The sequence below is a fragment of the Equus asinus genome, chromosome X (assembly GCF_041296235.1).
Source record: "Equus asinus isolate D_3611 breed Donkey chromosome X, EquAss-T2T_v2, whole genome shotgun sequence".
Classification (NCBI taxonomy): domain Eukaryota; kingdom Metazoa; phylum Chordata; class Mammalia; order Perissodactyla; family Equidae; genus Equus; species Equus asinus.
Window position 1 is genome coordinate 105,183,999 of NC_091820.1, and position 19,016 is coordinate 105,203,014.

The window sequence follows — 19,016 nt, forward strand, 5'->3', positions numbered from 1 at the left end:
AAATTTCATATTTTAGTACTTGTATAATGAGCCTCAAAATTCAATAATGAACTACAAATATTCATAGAAAACATTCCTTTCTAATTTTAGGATTGATAATTTACCACTGCTTCTATTTTGTGCATCAAGAACAACTATTGTTATGATTACTTCTCAGAATTTATGCCCTCATTCAGGATATAAGTGACTTCTTTTTATTGTACTGCATTTGTGGCATTCTTTGAAGGAAGCCATATTGAAGCCTTTCCTGGCTCCCTGGTTATCTGTGACTTTGTGCTACACCAATAGGTCTCCACCTTAAAGTACAAGAAGGAGCTAGTCTAAAGTGACCCACATGACTACAGGTGGCATGGAATTACTGGGCTAGTAAGCCACTGCTGGCCCATGGTCTGGGCTCTGAGACATATAAGCAGTTTGAAGGATTCTATTTTTCCCTAATGCATTGACTGGTTTTCAGTGTGCTCGTGAAGTTATGGCCATAGCCTTCAGATTGTAGCCTATGCAATCATGACCAGGTCATCACACTCACCTTCCTGAGAACCCAGGCCAAGGCAATGACATAGACAGACAGAATCCTAGGACTGTAAAAACTCGTGAGAGCTCATTTCTTCTTTTCATTCTTTTTCCTCCTCCTCTTGTTCATCATTGATTTGTGTTATGTGCTAGGTTCTGTTCTACATTTTTAATTCATTGGGTTTTACAATAACTTTTTGTAGTAGGTATATTATTATATCCATTTTACTGATGAGAAAACTGATGCTTAGATGGGTTAATAAATTGCCCAAAGTGACCCAGCTTGTCTGTGGCTGAGGTGGTATTTGAAACCCTGGTCTGTCTGATGACAAAGCATTTATATCTTCTCTTTATGGAGTGTTCTGCCTCTGATGGAAGAAAGTTCTGTTTGCCCTGGACACTGGTTATCAGGGCCAGCTTCACATTGTACTTGATTGTCTTATTTCAGTCTTTTCTCATTGACCTAATACAAATGCAATTACTGCTCTGGTCTCCATATCATGCACCCTGGCTACAACAGTTTCTGTCTCTGACCGTATCCTGAAAGTTTGTGCCTAACCCCAACAGTCTTTGGTGTGGAGGTCTGGGGCCCAGAAAATTAATAGTTTTAGTCTCTCCAGACCTTCATGATGCCAATATTCCAAAATCCTTCCCCTGTTCATTTGTCCATTGAAAACATTTTTATTAATCTAAGCACTAGATGAACATTGCTCCTGTGGTCATGGAGGTTGCACCCTGATGGGAGAGAGAGAAACACACACAAACAACACGCACACACGCACACACACACACACATACACGTACATACCCACACACAAGAACAGGGAAAGCAATTTTAAGTTTTGATAATATGATGAAGAAAAGACATATGGTGCCAAGCCAGAGAAAAATGGAGCTAGGTCTATTTCAGATAGTCAGGGAAGGTCTCCCTGGGGTGGTTATCTGGAAAGATATGAAGGAATAAACCATATGAAGAACCAGGGAGAGAGCACAGCAGGCAGAAGAAAGAAGAGTGGCAAAAAGCAGGAAGAGAGAAAGAGCTTGGCTGGTTCAACCAATAAAGAGGAGACCAGTGTGCCTTGAGCTTAATGAGCAAGAGAGAGAGAGAGAGATTGATAACACATGAGACTGTAGAAATACGCTGGGGCCAGATCTTGACCAGACTTTGTGGGCAACCTTGAAAAAGTGTTTCCATTAAATTCTTAGTCATGGGAAGTCATTAGTTTTTAAGTCAGGGACTGATGTGATCTAATTCATAATATGCGAGATCATTTGACTGCTGTGTGGAAACTGATTTAGATGGAGGAAAAGTGGAGGCAGGGAGACCAATTAGGAGTCTCTTGTAGTTGTTCAGGTGAGAGGTGGTAACAACCTGTATTGGGGTGATAGCTATGGAGGTGATGAGGAATAGTCAAATCCAGCATGTATTTTGATGGTGGAACCAACAAGATTTGCTGACAGATTAGAGGCTGGAGGGTGAAGAAAGGAGAGAAATCAAGAATGACTCTAAGGTCTTGGCCTTAGCAAGTGGAGGAATGGTGAAGCTATTTATCAAAATAGGGTACACTGTGAGAGGAACAGATTTGCGGGAAAATACCAGGAGATCTGTTAGGGTCATGTTCACCTTGAGGGGTCCATAAAACCTAAATGGAGACATTGAATTGGCAATTGGATGGATGAATCTGGAGTCCTGGGGAGACATCAGGGTTAAGTATGGAAATTTAGGAGTCAGAATACAGATGGTAAATAAAGCCATGGAGCTAGATGAGTCATTCAGAGAAAAAGTCTGTTTTGTTTCTTGTCTGTCTTCTGCCCCACACAAGAATGTAAATTCCACGAAGTCAGGAGTTTCTATTGACTGGTGATTTTTTAGTGCCTATAATAGTTCACTTATTACAAATTCATTGAACGTGTAGAATTAGTGATTTTAAGTTTCTCATTAAATACTGCTCAATGGATGGTCTCTCACAGTCACATTTGGCCCCACTCTAGCCTCTCATCTCTTGTTTCTTTATTCTTTCTTGTTTCTCTCATGAAGAGTCATGTTCACTCATGATAACGACAGCCTTCACATCTCCAAGGTCCAGGAAATGTTCTCAGCTGGTCAGCTCTGCCTTTCCTGATGTGTTCTTCTCTGTGAGCTTCCTTTGCCTAGGCTCTGTGATCCCTTTATTGCCACCACTCCCATTTGTTTGCCCTAATACCCTAACCTAGAGAGGACAACTAAAATTGGATCCCACATGGCAGTATCTGAATCATGGTCAGGTTGGGAATTGGCAAAGGCTGCCTGCAGCACTAGATACAAGAAGGAATAATTGCACTAACTCCAGACTTGATCACATTCATTGAGTTAAATGCAGCTCACTGGTTGTGCACAGACTGGGGTGCTTAAATTTATTGTCAAGAGCATGTAACTCCAGCAAATGTTCCCAGGATCCTTGTAATCCAAATGTACTATATAATTTTCCTCACATACTTTAAAACAAATCTTCATTGCATGTCCAGTCTGAGTGCCACCAAACATGATGCCACACTAAATCAGTGTCTCAAAGCAGGCTTGTGTTGGCTCAAGCAAGTACTCAGTGATAGTGCCACTACAAGCTGCCTTCCCTGGGCTGTCTCTCTTTACCAGAAACTCACTGAACTGTATGGAACAGTCAGATGCCTGGTATTCCCGTAAACTAAGAATGTTACTTGATTTAAAAATGGATTGCAGTTGAGCAGGCCATATAGCCTGCAATAGAACACAAATAGTAATTTTATAGGTAGGTTTGGCAAAACCCAAGTCAGTAGGGCCTGAGTCACATTAAGTAGAAAAAGAAAGAGAAACAAGCCCCCAGCCTGGATTAGTGCAGTTACGTCTTACCTGAACTTGTGGACTCTCACTCCTTCCATGCATGCATTCCCCAGCTCACTGCCAAAGAAATTTCTCACTGGTCTGTTCAAATGCTTAAAAACTTCCAGTGGCTCCCCTACAGCCTATTATCTCCTAAATCCCTCTCATAGCCTTTCAAGGCCCCCATCATCTGACTCCAACTTGCTGCCTGGTAAATTCCACCCCTCCCAACACACACCACACATACACACACACACACACACACACACACACACACACACCCCTTCTACTTACATAGTGAGGCTGCTCCACTACCACTCCCACTCCTCCATCCTGAGGACAATATTGTGCTTATGCTCATTCCTACTACTGTGCCTGTTCTTACACTGTATCCCAATCTGGAGCACTCTCCCCTCTTCCGATAAACTGATATTTTGCATTTCTTCTAAGGCTTAGCTTAAAGCCAACCTTTTCTGTAGAATTTAGCCTATTGTGATATTTTCCTTCCTTATGTTTCCCTGGTTCTCTCAAATGTCTTTAATATATACATTTTATTATCCATCTTCAACTCTGTCCTTCCCATGATGAAACATTCCACTCCTTTTAAGTTCTCCAGAATGCTTATGGGGCTGTGCAAACCATAGATACTACATGAACCATTCTCGACTCTTTCCCACAGGAGATAGTGAAGAGGAGACTGCAGGGCATAGCTCTGCCCCCCACCTCCACACCCCAGTGCCAGTATAATCAGAGTGGTTCTCCTTTATCCATTCCTTGCATTAAGTTTCGTAGTAAGACTATATTTGAAATAAAGTGTTCTGTCGGTTTTTATTTTATTTTATTTTATTTTGGTGAGGAAGATTAGCCCTGAGCTAACATCTGCTGCCAATCCTCCTCTTTTTGCTGAGGAAGACTGGCCCTGAGCTAACTCCATGCCCATCTTCCTCTTTTTTATGTGTGTCGCCTGCCACAACATGGCTTGACAAGCAGTGCGTAGGTCCGCCCCAGGATTTGAACCTGTGAACCCCAGGCCGCTGAAGTGGAACCTGCAAACTTAACCACTGTGCCACCAGATTGGCCCCTCTGTCGATTTTTTAAATATGTAACTCACCAATATAGGGCATTCATTCACCACTTATTGAATACTTACTACGTGGCCAGCACTGTGCTAAGCATTCCCATGGGCATTTAGGAAAGGGGTTGGAATTATAAAAGCATTCTGTACACCAAGGATTTGGAAGTATAGAGACAATGGGAAAGGGCTTTCTGGGAACCAGAATAACTCATCATCTAGTGTGTGATGCACTGAGAAGGCTCAGGTGTTGGTTCTCCATCCCCGTTCTCTCAGAGGGAGGGAACAGAGTAGCGCATCCCTTCCTTAGTCCACTTTACCAGCCCCTCTCCCAATACCCAGTCTCTTGCCAGTCTTGCCACACTAGCTGGACATCAGAATGATGGAGGCCTTAGTTTCTCACATCTCTAAATCAGATCAGACATATTGTGGTGCCAGGATTGTTGTTTTCTGTTTTAAGCACCAGGCTCCCCTGTGGGCACTGGCATTTCTGCATCTGCTCACATAGCAGGCTGCCTACATGAAATCTTCCTTCTGACCCTCCAGGTCTACTGAGAGACTGAGTTGGCATCAGGAAACTGCTTTTCCCATAATTCATTTCTGTAATACTGAATGCCAAGCACCTGAAGCAAAGCGTCCTGCTGCCACCACGACCAGGCAAAACTGAATCATGTGCAGACACCAACGCCCCAGGCTTCTGGCTAAGAATAAGATAAGCTCAAAATAGCCTGCACTATCCCCAGCGGACCTTGTTGCCTGCCAGCCCCCTCTTTACCACCGCCTATGATTGGCTGAAGGGCCAGGTAGACTAGCTCCTGAGACCTGAAATAATATTGACAACTGAAATAAATCTCTTGCCTGGGTTAGAGGCTCATCAAAGCTGAAGGAAGAGATGCTCAATCATTCTGCCACTTACTCAGCTGCACTCAGGATTTCTAGTATGGGCTTCAGTTGGTTCTGGACTGCCCCAGTTCAGATGGGTGTGTGTACATTTGAGTAGTGGGGCTTGAGAACAGGCTGGGAGAGGTAACTAGGCTTAGTGGCAGGGGAGAATCAGCAGGTCTGTGATTACGAGCTCAAAACTCTATTCCTGTACCCAAGCCCCTGGTCTCTATGAATAGACTTGCATTCAGGCTGTCTGAATGGACAACTACAGTCAAGATGTGTCTGGTTAATGGGACTCAATAGTTGCTAAGGATAGGGGCTCCTCTCTGGCTGTGAGAAGTCATACTATTCCATACCCCTTCCTCCAGAGCTGGGGACACCTTTTATAAGAGTGAACACAAAGCAGGAAGTGAAGGCAGTCGTGATTCCTAATTTGTCTTTTACCTATTGAACAATCTGCCAGTTGAAAGATCCAAGAGCCCCTACTCACCACTCTCATGGTTCTCCTCAACTTTCGCCTCTAAGGAGGCATTTACCTCTTCCATAGCACCTAATGGTGGTATCATAGGATGGATTAAGTTCTTGACTCTACCCAGTCAGAAGGCAGAAGATGCTTGTTTTTTTTTTTTTTTAAGACTAGAGGATGTATTAATAACAAAAAACAGAGATGTATTTGGGTGTAAGACTGCAGACCTTGTTGACCTTAAATGACCTGCAATATCAAAACCAGGGATTCTCAATAGGAACAAGGAGCAAAGCAGCAGAGCATGAGTATTTTGCAAAATATACCATGGTTATTATGATCCTCACCTTGAACTTTATATCTCATGCATTAGCAACTTACTCATTAATTTCCTAATTCACCGAAGAGACAAAAATGACCCACATAAGTAACATGACCTACAAAAGGTCACCTAGCTGAGAGCCATGCCAGAATCTGCCTGAATCCTCCAGTGCTGACGCACCCATCACTGTTAGTCCACTTAAACCTTTGATCATGAGATTAAGTGACTTAGAGCAACTTTTTTTTCAAAGATTTTATTTTTTCCTTTTTCTCCTCAAAGCCCCCCAGTACATAGTTGTATATTCTTCGTTGTGGGTCCTTCTAGTTGTGGCATGTGGGACGCCGCCTCAGCGTGGTTTGATGAGCAGTGCCATGTCCGCGCCCAGGATTTGAACCAACGGAACACTGGGCCGCCTGCAGCGGAACGCACGAACTTAACCACTCGGCCATGGGGCCAGAGCTGACTTAGAGCAACTTTTGTCCAGCACTGGGAACCAGGGCTTGAGAACAGTCTTCCTTGACATGTGTGTTAGTATACTAGGGCTACCATAACAGAATACAACAGACTAGGTGGCTTAAACAACAGAAATGTATTTTCTTAGAGTTCTGGAGGCTAGAAGTCCAAGATCAAAGTGTCAACAAGATTGATTTCTCCTGAGGCTCCTCTCTTTAGCTTGCAGATGGCCACCTTGTTGCTAGGTTTTTATATTGCCTTTTGACCTGTGCATGTGCCTCCCTGGTGTCTCTTCCTCTTTTTATAAGGCCACTAGTCCTATTGGATTAGGTCCCTACCCTTATGACCTCATTTATTTTTAATTACCTCTCTATAGGCCCTGTCTCCAAATATTTTCATACTGAGAGTCAAAGCTTCAACATATGAATTTTAAGGGGACACGATTCAGTCCATAACAAAATGAAAACACCGTGACAAGTGGGCACAGATAGTGTTTATCCCCACCTCACCCTGCATCTATGAAACTACATTCCAATCATCCTTCCCAACCCCAGGCCACAAAGAACCTTCTTCTGCACCCTCACTGCTGTGTCCACTAAGTCACAACCCTTCCATTCTTCTCAAACCCCATAACGCCTTGTCCTCTCAGTTCTTCTGGATGACCCTGGGGCCACCTGTGTCTTCTGCATGTCTTTTTTGTGTGTGAATTCTACACTCTCCAACAACCCTATTAGCTCCTTAAGAGGAGAGACCAAATCTTCTGTTTCCTTTGGAGTCCAAGAACAGACAGTAAATGTCTGGGCACACAGTGGGCACTTGTACTAAAACCACTTTTTATACCTTGTTTAATGACATGACATGAAATGACAATAAATGTCACAGCAATCCTGAAATGTTGACTGAGTGACTGCCAAGGGACAGGAACAGGGTCATCTCATCCTCCTTTCTGCCCCCTTTTTTAGTCTTTTCCAAACACCATGGAAAAGGTCTTGCTCTCTGCTTCTGTTAGACTATTTTCTACCCTTACACTCTAGGCAGTGAGAAACTCAAATAAGAATAAAGGGCATTTATCTCACTCTGAGAGGCTGAGGTTTTTTCTGTTGCTGCTCTGGAGCTCTCTCTCCCAACCCAAACAGCTCAATATCAAGAAAAAAAAAAGAAATTAGGAATAGGGAGCGGGGGAAGTGAAGGAAGGAGCAAGAAAAGGAAGGGATGGAGGTGGAAGAGAAAGCTGAGCCAACATTACAGAGGGCAACGTTACTGCTGCCCTCCCTGCTGAGAACAGGAAGGGAGGTACATTTTGCAAAGCACCTGTAAATATAGCCTTTCTCTGGACAAAGACCCTAATGAGAACTGAAAGAGAGTAAGCCCTTTTCCATTCTCATGATCATGTTACAAGCGTAACTTCATCATCTGGCTCCTCATCAGCCCAAGAACGAGGGCAGCAAGTGCCTAGTGCTTTATTTTTATCCCTGATATCATCTCCCAAATCCCAGAGGCAGCCCAGTCTGGCTTATTTAAGACCATACAATGTTGCTGTTAAACTCGTGTGTGCTTGAGGGACTCCTCCTATCTGTTATAGGGGAAGAGAGAACCTAAGCTGAACCTCTTGGCTCTGGCCTTGGTCTTCCAGCCAGCAGTTTTATAGGAGCAGTGAACCAGAGAAGCAGCTCAATGACACTCTGAGTCCAATGAGCACATTGAGCAATTGCACCTGGCCCAGTGAGCTTATTTCTCACCAGCTAACAGTTTCTCGAGTATTTACTGGACACAAGACTTTGCAATAGGGACAGTGATCCATGCCTTCAAGAGCTCCATGATCCTGGGACAAGATTAATTCAGTAATGCGTTACTTTTTATTGCTGCCTAGCAAATTACCATAAACGTTCTGGGTTTAAAATAACACCTATTTATTAGTTCATAGTTCTGTAGGTCAGAGTTTCAGCATGGTGTGACTGGAATCTCTGCTCAGGGTCTTACAAAGCTGAAATCAGGTTGTCAGCTGAGCTACATTCTCATCCAGAAGCCCAGGGCTGTCTTTAAAGTTCGTGTGGTTGTGGCAGAATTCAGTTTCTTGCAGTTAGAGGACTGAGGTCCCCATCTTCTTGCTGACTGTAGACAGGAGGCTGCTCTCTGCTCCCAGAGGCCGCTTGCATTCTTTTTGGGTTTTGTTGTTGTTGTTGTTGTTGTTTTGAGGAAGACTAGCCCTGAGCTAACATCTGCCAATCCTCCTCTTTTTGCTGAGGAAGACTGGCCCTGAGCTAACACCCATGCCGATCTTCCTCTACTTTATATGTGAGACACCTACCACAGCATGGCTTGCCAAGCGGTGCTATGTCTGCACCCAGGATTCGAACGGGCGAACCCCGGGCCGCCGAAGCAGAATGTGCGCATTTAAACTCTGAGCCACTGGGCCGGCCCCCACCTGCGTTCTTTCTCACATGGTCCCCTCTATAACTGAACCCGCAATAGCACTTCATGTCCTTATCATGCTTTGAATCTCTCTGACTTTCCTTTCTGCCACCAGCCAGAAAAACTTTTCTGCTTTTAAGGGTTCATGTGGTTAGATTAGGCTCACTGGGATAATCTCCCTATCTAGAAATCAACTGTGTCATCTAACATAATATAATCACAGAAGCAATCTCTCATCATATTAGGGAGTGCAACCTGGCCAGGAAGAAGGGATTCATTTTTAGAATTCTTCCTACCACAATTAATAAAAGCACACTTGTATTTCTGTGTGCACACACATAGTCTTTACCCTTCCCTCTTCCCCATTCACTGGTTTGCAGACCTGTGAATCCATAAATCAATGCACATCCAGGAGCCAGCAATAGTCAGAATTTTCCCTAACATTTTTTTTTTGTCATGATTCTGGAAATATAACAGATCCTACTGTTCCCATGATTTCATATACTAGTCCTTGAGTTTAAGCCACAAGAGTGACTGAATTTACAGTTGTGATTGAATACTACTTTGAGAACAAATTCTCTCATGCTTGGCCAAAAGGATGGAAATCGTGTATTTTTGGTTGCTGGTTTTACAAAAGTGCTCAACAGTGTGTAGCAGTGGGTGGTGGCCATTTACATTTCATAAGCTCCCTGGAATCCAAATCTCTTTGAGTTACTGGTTTTGAAAATACTTCCATTTATCTAAATGCTCATGATTTTTCTATCATTTATAAATAAAATGGGTTTCTGACTCCTGTCATGTTTGATGGTCTAAAATATAAATTCAAAGAGAAGATAGTGCATGAGTAAAGATGTGAAAGCAGGATACATTAGAATTAGTGGTGCCGCTGGGAATCAGGTTGGGTAGGAGGCTAACATCCATGCATTGCTATGATTTACAGAAGAAAAGAGATGTACATTAGTCTTCAGAACCCAATAAAGATGGAAAATAAATATGATTATGTTTGAAAGGTAGTATGCCAGCCTTGCAAATGTTAAAAATCTTGGAAACTTAAGGTATATGAATATTCTAGTCTTTTTCTTTCTAAAATCAATGGGGGAAAGATAAATTATAGAGGATGGCCCCATATACAACCCCACTCTATATGTGAGTTAGGCTTTATACCTATCATACGTATATATACCATGTATACTTACATGGATTCCTTTGAGCTTCCCAACTACCCTATAAAAAGAATAGCTATGCGAAAAAGGAAAAAAAAAAAAACCTCTCTCTCCAAATTTGCTAATTGAAAACAACCCTAATCTGGCAAGAGTTTAGAGTAAGGAAAGACAATTTTCTCGTTAATGAGTTAATGTTCTACACTACTGCTGAATCAGACCTAAAAGTATGGTGTGGAGATGTGCTGGTCCTGGCTGAGAGAGCAGAACTATGAAAGAGCTTAGCGATCTGTAGGGGAAATGGAGTGTCAGAGAGAGAAAGAAAGCTTGCATAACAATGAGAAAGGTCCTTTATCCTAGGTTTTATGCCAAGGAGTTTGGAGTTTGGTTCAGGATCCTGGAATGCTACTGAGTCAGAATTTTGTATAAATAATGAGAGCATGTCTGACCTAGAAAGGAGAGATGAAGTGTATAAAGTCAAGCCAAAAAGGACTTTGCACTCTTGGGGGGCAAGGGAGCTGTGACAGAGACGTGGCTTTACACTGGGAATACAGAAGTATAAGAAAATTTAATGAACCAATGGAAACTATGTATGCACAATTTATACTTCAATCTACAGTAATTGGAGAGAAACAACACAGAAATTGAGGGAAGACATAAGACTCCAGGAGCAGACTCTCAGAGAAGAAGAAACTCATAGAATGCAAGAAGGGAGAATTACCAACAACAGAAACTACAAGCCTGCTCTTGGGAGGTCACCTCGATCACTCATTTGTCATTGGCAGATATAATTTTTCTTTTCAGATAAGGAGACAGAGACTCAGAGAGGTTAAGAGACTCACCCAAAGTCATACAGTTAATTAGCAGGAGAGCCAGGGCTGGAATCCATGTCTCCTGGCCTCTTCAGCAGCTTTCATTTCTAGGCTCTTGCCCTTGAGTACATTATTGTAAGATGTTATTGAGTATGGCAAAGATTCAGGAAAAGGAGATTAGAGGACAGAGAGAGAGACTCCTTCATTACATTTATCACAAACACTAAATAAGGATGATCAAACAGTGACCGAAATCATTGGTGATTTATTGAGCTGGTTAAGTAATGGATGACAATTTAAAGACTCTTAATCACAGACACACACAAAAAATGGTGACTATGTGAGGTGATGGATGTGTTAATTAACTTGATTGTGGTAATCATTTTACAATGTATACATATATTAAATCATCATGTTGTACACCTTAAAGAATCACATTTTGCAATCTAAATATATACAATTTTTATTTTTCAATCATATCTCAATAAATTTGAAAAAATAAAGATTCATAAAAACATGAATATCTATTGGTACAGGTATATGAATTTTACAAAGAATTAATCTCACTAAATTAAAGTAAAACTGTTGTCAGAACTAACAATCTTAGAAGAGGATTTTGCAGGCTGAAGAGCAGGTATGTTCATTTATGTCACCTCTTGGTGAACAATGGTATTGCAGTAGCTGGAACTGCACATTTTAAAAGACCAAGAGTGAATCTAATTTCTGGAATTAGATTGTGTGGAATCACAAAATGTGGAATCAGAGTTCTCGTCAAGATGGCGCTGTGAGCAGACGTTGAACTCACCTCCTCCCACGAACACAACCAGGTTGCAACAATTTTAGGAAGTATCACCCTGGATTGAAAACTGAAAACTGGATAAAAAGAACCCCCACAACAAGGGATAGTCCTGACGAAAGCAGAAGAGGCAGTAACTCCGGCCGGAGAGGAAAAAAGCCACCTTTGGGAGCAGCGGAGCTTCTCAGCTGGCCAGGCGGGAACCAACCTAAGGTATGCAGCCCTCCCTGGAGGAGTGAGGTCCGGAGCGGGGGCAATACTGCTATAACCATCCTTCGGACTCAGCCCAACTGAGAGGGGGGTCTTACTGTCTGGCTTTGCTGACTATTAACTGCAGCGAGGACACCCCAGAAAAGCTATCTGACGAAAGCCGAAAAGATCCGGGTCTTAAAGGGCCCACGCACAAACTCACTCATTGCAGCAACCTAAAATCACCAGAGAGAAGGTTGACTGTCCTTTGGTGAAACAATACTCACCTGGAGGGCTCTGGAGGCATCTTGGTGAGAGGAGGATCCTCTCCGGAGACTGAGACATTGGAGGGGGCCGTTGTTCTGAGCTCGTCCAGGTGTGCTGATATGGACCCTGGTGGAGGCCATTGAGGCTGTTAGCCCAGGGGTCTGCCACACCCACTAGAGCACAGATTTGATCCAGTTCAGCCAGGGCAGGCAACCCGCCCTAGGGAATGGCCCCACCTAATAGCAAGCCCTCAGGCTACTTTTCAGCCTGCAGTGACTGAGTGCCTTGATCTTCTACAGGCAGGCAAAGGTGTCTGCCTCTGTGGGGCAGGGCTTGTGTGAGGACCAGGTGAACTGTGGGGAGCACTGGGGCAGAGGTGGGGGCCTCTGCAGTGTGGCGGTGGGGTACGCTCCAGGGGGTTGAAAAGTGTGCACAGACCAGGACTGTGCTGACAGTGTATGTGGTCCAGAGGGGGGTGAGGCTTATCAGAGGCTTATCTTTTCTGACCACAAAGGGATGAAACTGGAAATCAACTACAGAAAGAAAACCAGAAAAGACATAAAAATGTGGAGATTGAACAAAATTCTACTGAACAATGATTGGGTCAATGAAGAAATCAAAGAAGAAATAAAAAAATTCCTGGAGACAAATGAAAATGAAAACACGACATGCCAAAATCTGTGGAATACAGCAAAAGCGGTTCTATGAGGGAAGTTTACAGCAATTCAGGCCTACCTCAACAAAGAAGAAAAATCTCAAATAGACCATCTAAAAGTGCACCTAAAGGTACTGGAAAGAGAACAACAAACAAAGCCCAAAGTCAGCAGAAGGAGGGAAATAATAAAAATCAGAGCAGAAATAAACGAAGTAGAGACTAAAAAAAATAGAAAAAATTAATGAAATCAAGAGCTGGTTCTTCGAAAAGATAAACAAAATTGACAAACCCTTAGCTAGACTCACCAAGAAAAAAAGAGAGAAGGCTCAAATAAATAAAATCAGAAATGAAAGAGGAGAGATTACAACGGACACCTCAGAAATACAAAAGATAATAAGAGAATACTATGAAAAGCTATACACCAACAAATTGGATAATCTAGAGGAAATGGATAAATTCTTAGAAACATACAACCTTCCAAAACTGGACCAAGAAGATGTAGAAAATTTGAATAGACTGATCACCAGTAAAGAGATCGAAACAGCAATTAAAAACCTCCCAAAAAATAAAAGTCCAGGACCAGATGGCTTCCCTGATGAATTCTACCAAACATTCAAAGAAGGCCTAATACGTATCCTTGTCAAACTCTTCCAAAAAATTGAAGAGGAGGGGAGGCTTCCTAACTCCTTCTATGAAGCAAACATTATCCTGATACCAAAACCAGACAAGGACAACACAAAAAAAGAAAATTACAGGCCAATATCACTGATGAACATTGATGCAAAAATCCTCAACAAAATACTAGCAAATCGAATACAACAATACATTAAAAAGATCATACATCATCATCAAGTGGGTTTCATTCCGGGGAAGCAGGGATGGTTCAACATCTGCAAATCTATCAAGGTGATACACCACATTAACAAAATGAAGAATAAAAATCACATGATCATCTCAATAGATGCAGAGAAAGCATTTGACAAGATACAGCATCCATTTATGATAAAAACTCTAAATAAAATGGGTATAGAAGGAAAATACCTCAACATAATAAAGGACATATATGACAACCCACAGCAAATATCATTCTCAATGGAGAAAAACTGAAAGCTAGCCCTCTAAGAACAGGAACCAGACAAGGATGCCCACTGTCACCACTTTTATTTAACATAGTATTGGAAGTCCTAGCCAGAGCAATCAGGCAAGAAAAAGAAATAAAAGGGATCCACATTGAAAAAGAAAAAGTGAAACTATCACTCTTTGCAGATGACATGATTTTATATCTAGAAAACCCTAAAGAGTTCACTAAAAGACTTTTAGAAATGATAAAGGATTACAGTCAAGTTGCGGGATACAAAATCAATGTACAAAAATCCGTTGCATTTCTATACACTAACAACGAAGTAGCAAAAAGAGAAATTAAGAATACAATCCCATTTACAATTGCAACAAAAAGAATAAAATACCTAGGGATATACTTAACAAAAGAGGTGAAAGACCTGTACACTGAAAACTATAAAACATTGTTGAAAGAAATCGAAGAAGACACAAAGAAATGGAAAGATATTCCGTGCTCTTGGATTGGAAGAATTAACATTGTTAAAATGTCCATACTTCCTAAAGCAATCTACAGAGTCAACGCAATCCCTATCAAAATTCCAACAAAATTTTTTACAGAAATAGAACAAAGAATCCTAAAATTTATATGGAACAACAAAAGACCCCGAATAGCCAGAGGATTCCTGAGAAAAAAGAACAAAGCTGGAGGTATCACACTCCCAGATTTCAAATTATACTACAAAGCCATAGTAACCAAAACAGCATGGTACTGGCACAAAAACAGACACACAGATCAATTCAACAAAATTGAGAGCCAAGAAGTAAACCCACACATTTATGGACAGCTAATATTCGACAAGGGAGCCGAGAGCATACGATAGAGAAAGGAGAGTCTCTTCAATAAATGGTGTTGGGAAAACTGGACAGCCACATGCAAAAGAATGAAAGTAGACCATTCCCTTACACCATGCACAAAAATCAACTCAAAATGGATTAAAGACTTGAATGTAAGACCAGAAACCATGAGACTTCTAGAAGAAAACATAGGCAGTACGCTCTATGACATTGGTCTGAGCAGCATATTTTCAAGTCCCATGTCTGACCGGGCAAGGGAAACAAAAGAAAAAAATGAACTAATGGGACTACATCAAACTAAAAAGCTTCTGCACAGCAAAGGAAACCATCAACAAAATGAAAAGACAACCTAACAATTGAGAGAAGATATTTGCAAACCATATATCAGATAAGGGTTAATATCGAAAATATACAAAGAACTCATACAGCTCAACAACAAAAAACCAACAATCCAATTAGAAAATGGGCAAAAGATCTGAACAGAGATTTCTCCAAAGAAGATATACTGATGGCCAACAGGAATATGAAAAGATGCTCAACATCATTAGCTATCAGGGAAATGCAAATCAAAACTACAATTAGGTATCACCTCATTCCGGTCAGAATGGCTATAATTAACAAGACAGGAAACAACAAATGTTGGAGAGGGTGTGGAGAGAAGGGAACCCTTGTTCACTGCTGGTGGCAGTGCAAACTGGTGCAGCCACTATGGAAAGCAGTTTGGAGTATCCTCAGAAAATTAAAGATAGATCTACCATATGATCCAGCTATTCCACTGCTGGGTATTTATCCAAAGAACTTGAAAACACAAAGGCATAAAGATACTTGCACCCCTATGTTCATTGTGGCATTATACACAATAGCCAAGACTTGGAAGCAACCTAGCTGCCCATCAAGGGACGAATGGATAAAGAAGATGTGGTATATATACACGGACTACTACTCAGCCATAAGAAATGATGAAATCCGGCCATTTGTGACAATATGGATGGATGTTGAGGGTATTATGCTGAGCGAAATAAGTCAGAGGGAGAAAGTCAAATACCATATGATCTCACTCATAAGTAGAAGATAAAAATGACAAAAAAAACCACATAGCATTGGGGATTGGACTGGTGGTTACCATTCGGGAAGGGGGGGGGAGGGCAAAAGGGCTGATTAGGGTCACATGTGAGGGGATGGACTATAATTAGTGTTCGGGTGGTGAACATGATGTAATGTATCCAGAATTTGAAATATGATGTACATCCGAAAAAAATAAAAATTAAAAAAAAATGTGGAATCAGAAGATCGTGAGATACTAGAGATGTTCTGAGGGCTTGAGGAAGGGGCAGAAGGAGGACAATAAAGTACCAAAGGCTTGACCACTATAGCTGAGACAGTGCTCACATAGTGATCTATGTGTTAACCGACTTACCCAAGCTCCCTTGCTGTTAGGTTGGGGCCATGTAGCTAGCTGTGACCAATGAACTCTAAGTGGCAGTCACATGTACCGCAGGAAGGTAAGAACTGGTATTCCTCCTTTACCTTTTTCTTCTTCTTTAATGACCTTGGAAGCTATATGTTGAGATGGTGGTGTCACAAAATGAGCAGAATTGAATTCTTGAGTCACTGCTTGGAGGAAAATCTCCACCAATCTGCATTAGACTTGGTAAAATAAACTTCTGTTGTATTGAAATACTGAAATTTTTATTTGTCTTTTAAGGCAGTTACTGGTTACTAGCCCTAATGCAATCTTCCTCTCATGAGAATATTTATTTCAGTCTGTCTTTTGCCTTATTCCCATATTCCTCTCCCACATGTCATTAAATGCATTTCTAGTTGTATGAAAAGTATAAAAGCTCTTGGTCATTTAAAATTGTATTAATTCTACAGAAATTTGCTTTGTACCACTTTGTTGGAAGGCACTTTTTCCATAAAACTATGTGGTTAAAATTTGGATATTTTCTAGGATTCCCATCAGGAAGATTGAGCAATGGTCCAAGGAATATGTTCAGAAGGGAAGCAGAACTGTTCTGGATTGTGGTGATGGTTGCACATCTATAAATTTACTAATAATAGATGAAGGATGCACTTAAAATAGGTGAATTTTATGATCTTTAAATTATACTTTAATAAGGTTGTTTAAAAAAAGAAGTCAACTAGGCACAGGTATTTTCATGAACCTTTGCACATGTTTGCACAACAATTATAATCATTCTCAAATTCACTTCAAAGAGTCCTAAGCACATGTCCATATAATAAGATATAAGGTGAATAACACAGCACTATAATCAAGAGAGCTAAATATTCCCCGCCCCAGGAAGAAGTCAGGCCAATAGCACCTGGGTAGTGAGTTTGGGGTTGGTTTCTCTGGGCAGGTCCCCAACAAGTGGGATAGATGATGAGACAGCTAGAAATAGTCTTCAGAACATGGAACACTTGGGAACTCTAACAGAAGAAACACTTTTCAAGGATTTCCAACCTCTTACCTACATTATAAGTAACAGACGCTAGAGAGTTGGCTCCTGTTGAGACAGAAGGTGATAGCAAGAAGCAATTTTGAACAGGGCAATCCTTAAGGAAAAAAGGCAAGTAACCCAAAGTTGCCTTTGGAATTTATTCCTTAGTTTCTCTTCCCAAACCTGTACCCAGGGCCCTTATGCTGCCCATCTGCCCAGGAATGGAGAAAAACAGGATATCACACAAAATTAATGATGCTAAACTGTTCGGAGTATATTCCCAATAAAGTTTATAAGAGTCAGCTAGAATGGACAAGACATAAACCAAAAGAATAGTTCCATATGGCGAAATTTATGATGCTAATGACTGGCTTGTGTTGAAGATGTTATTTTAGTAAAGAAGCCTTCCAAATACTCTTGAACTTATGCCACACAAGCAACTGCCTATTTTGTAATATTAATAATAATAATAATATTAAAATAGCTAAGACTTATTGAGCATTGACTATGTCATTTCCGGTGCTAAGTGCTTAATGTCATTATATCATTTAATACTCTCAACCAACCTATGAGGTAGATATTATTGTCCCAAGTCTATAGATCAGGAAACTAAGACAGAGAGAGGTTAAATAACTTGTTCAAGATTGCACAGCGAAGAAGCAGGGAAACCTACATTTTGAGTGCTCTATACATTACTGAGATAGTTCAACAGAGAAACTGCAGATCCAGAATGAAAAAGAAAAGAAAGGAAACTGACATGATTGAGAACCTAGATGACAGGTTCAACGCTATGCATGCTCGCAGACATTCTCTCGTTTAACCCTCAGTACAATCCTTCAAGGCTGATAGTATTTTCTCTACTTACAGATACATAAGCAATCTCATTCTTTCAGCAAGTGTTTATTGTGTGCCTACTATGTGTCCGGCAATGTACTGAATGCTTGGGCCACGGCAGTCAGCAAATAAGGAAAGTTGCTTGCTTTTGTGGAATTTACACTTTAGTTGGAGGAAGAGGAAAACAATAAACAAATGCATGCTATGAGGTAAAATGAAGAAGAATAGAGGGTTATAAGGATTCCTTGTTCCCTCCCTTAAAAATAACCACTCTCCTAAATTTGCTGTTTATTATTCCTGTTTTTACTATACACACACACACATTACATATACGTGTGTGTATATACATAGATACATATGTGTGTCTATGTATATACACACATATATATCCATAAACAACATTGCCCCTTTAAATTTTTGCTGTATATCAACCTTAGTGCCATACAACAACAAGCATTTATTCTCCTGCTCCTCAGGTCTGTGTGTCAGATGTGGCAGCTTTTCTCCATGTATTTTCATTCTGACGCTGATATTGGAGGGGAAATCTTAGGGGACATGCTGTGTCCCGCACAATGGAGAGAGCAAATTCTCTGATATCTCTTTTTATGAAGGCATTAATCCCATCTAGAGGTCCTCACCCTCATGACCTCATCAAACATAACTACCTCCCAAAGGCCCCATCTCCAAATACTATCACACTGTGGGTTAGAGCTTCATCCTATGCCTTTTGGGGAGACAGAATTCAGTCCATAGCAACCCTCTATTCTGTTCCATTGGTCAGTCTGTTGATTCCTGTGTCAACATTACACTTGTTAATCATTATAGCTTTGCATTGTCTTGATATCTAAGTACAAATGTGAAAATAAGTAACTAAAGTTACTCTTAAAAAGATGGGATATTTATCAGAACTGCATGGAATTTACAGATTCCTTTAGAGAGAACTGACACACTAAGATATCAAGTCTTTCCATCCATGAAACCTATTTACCTTT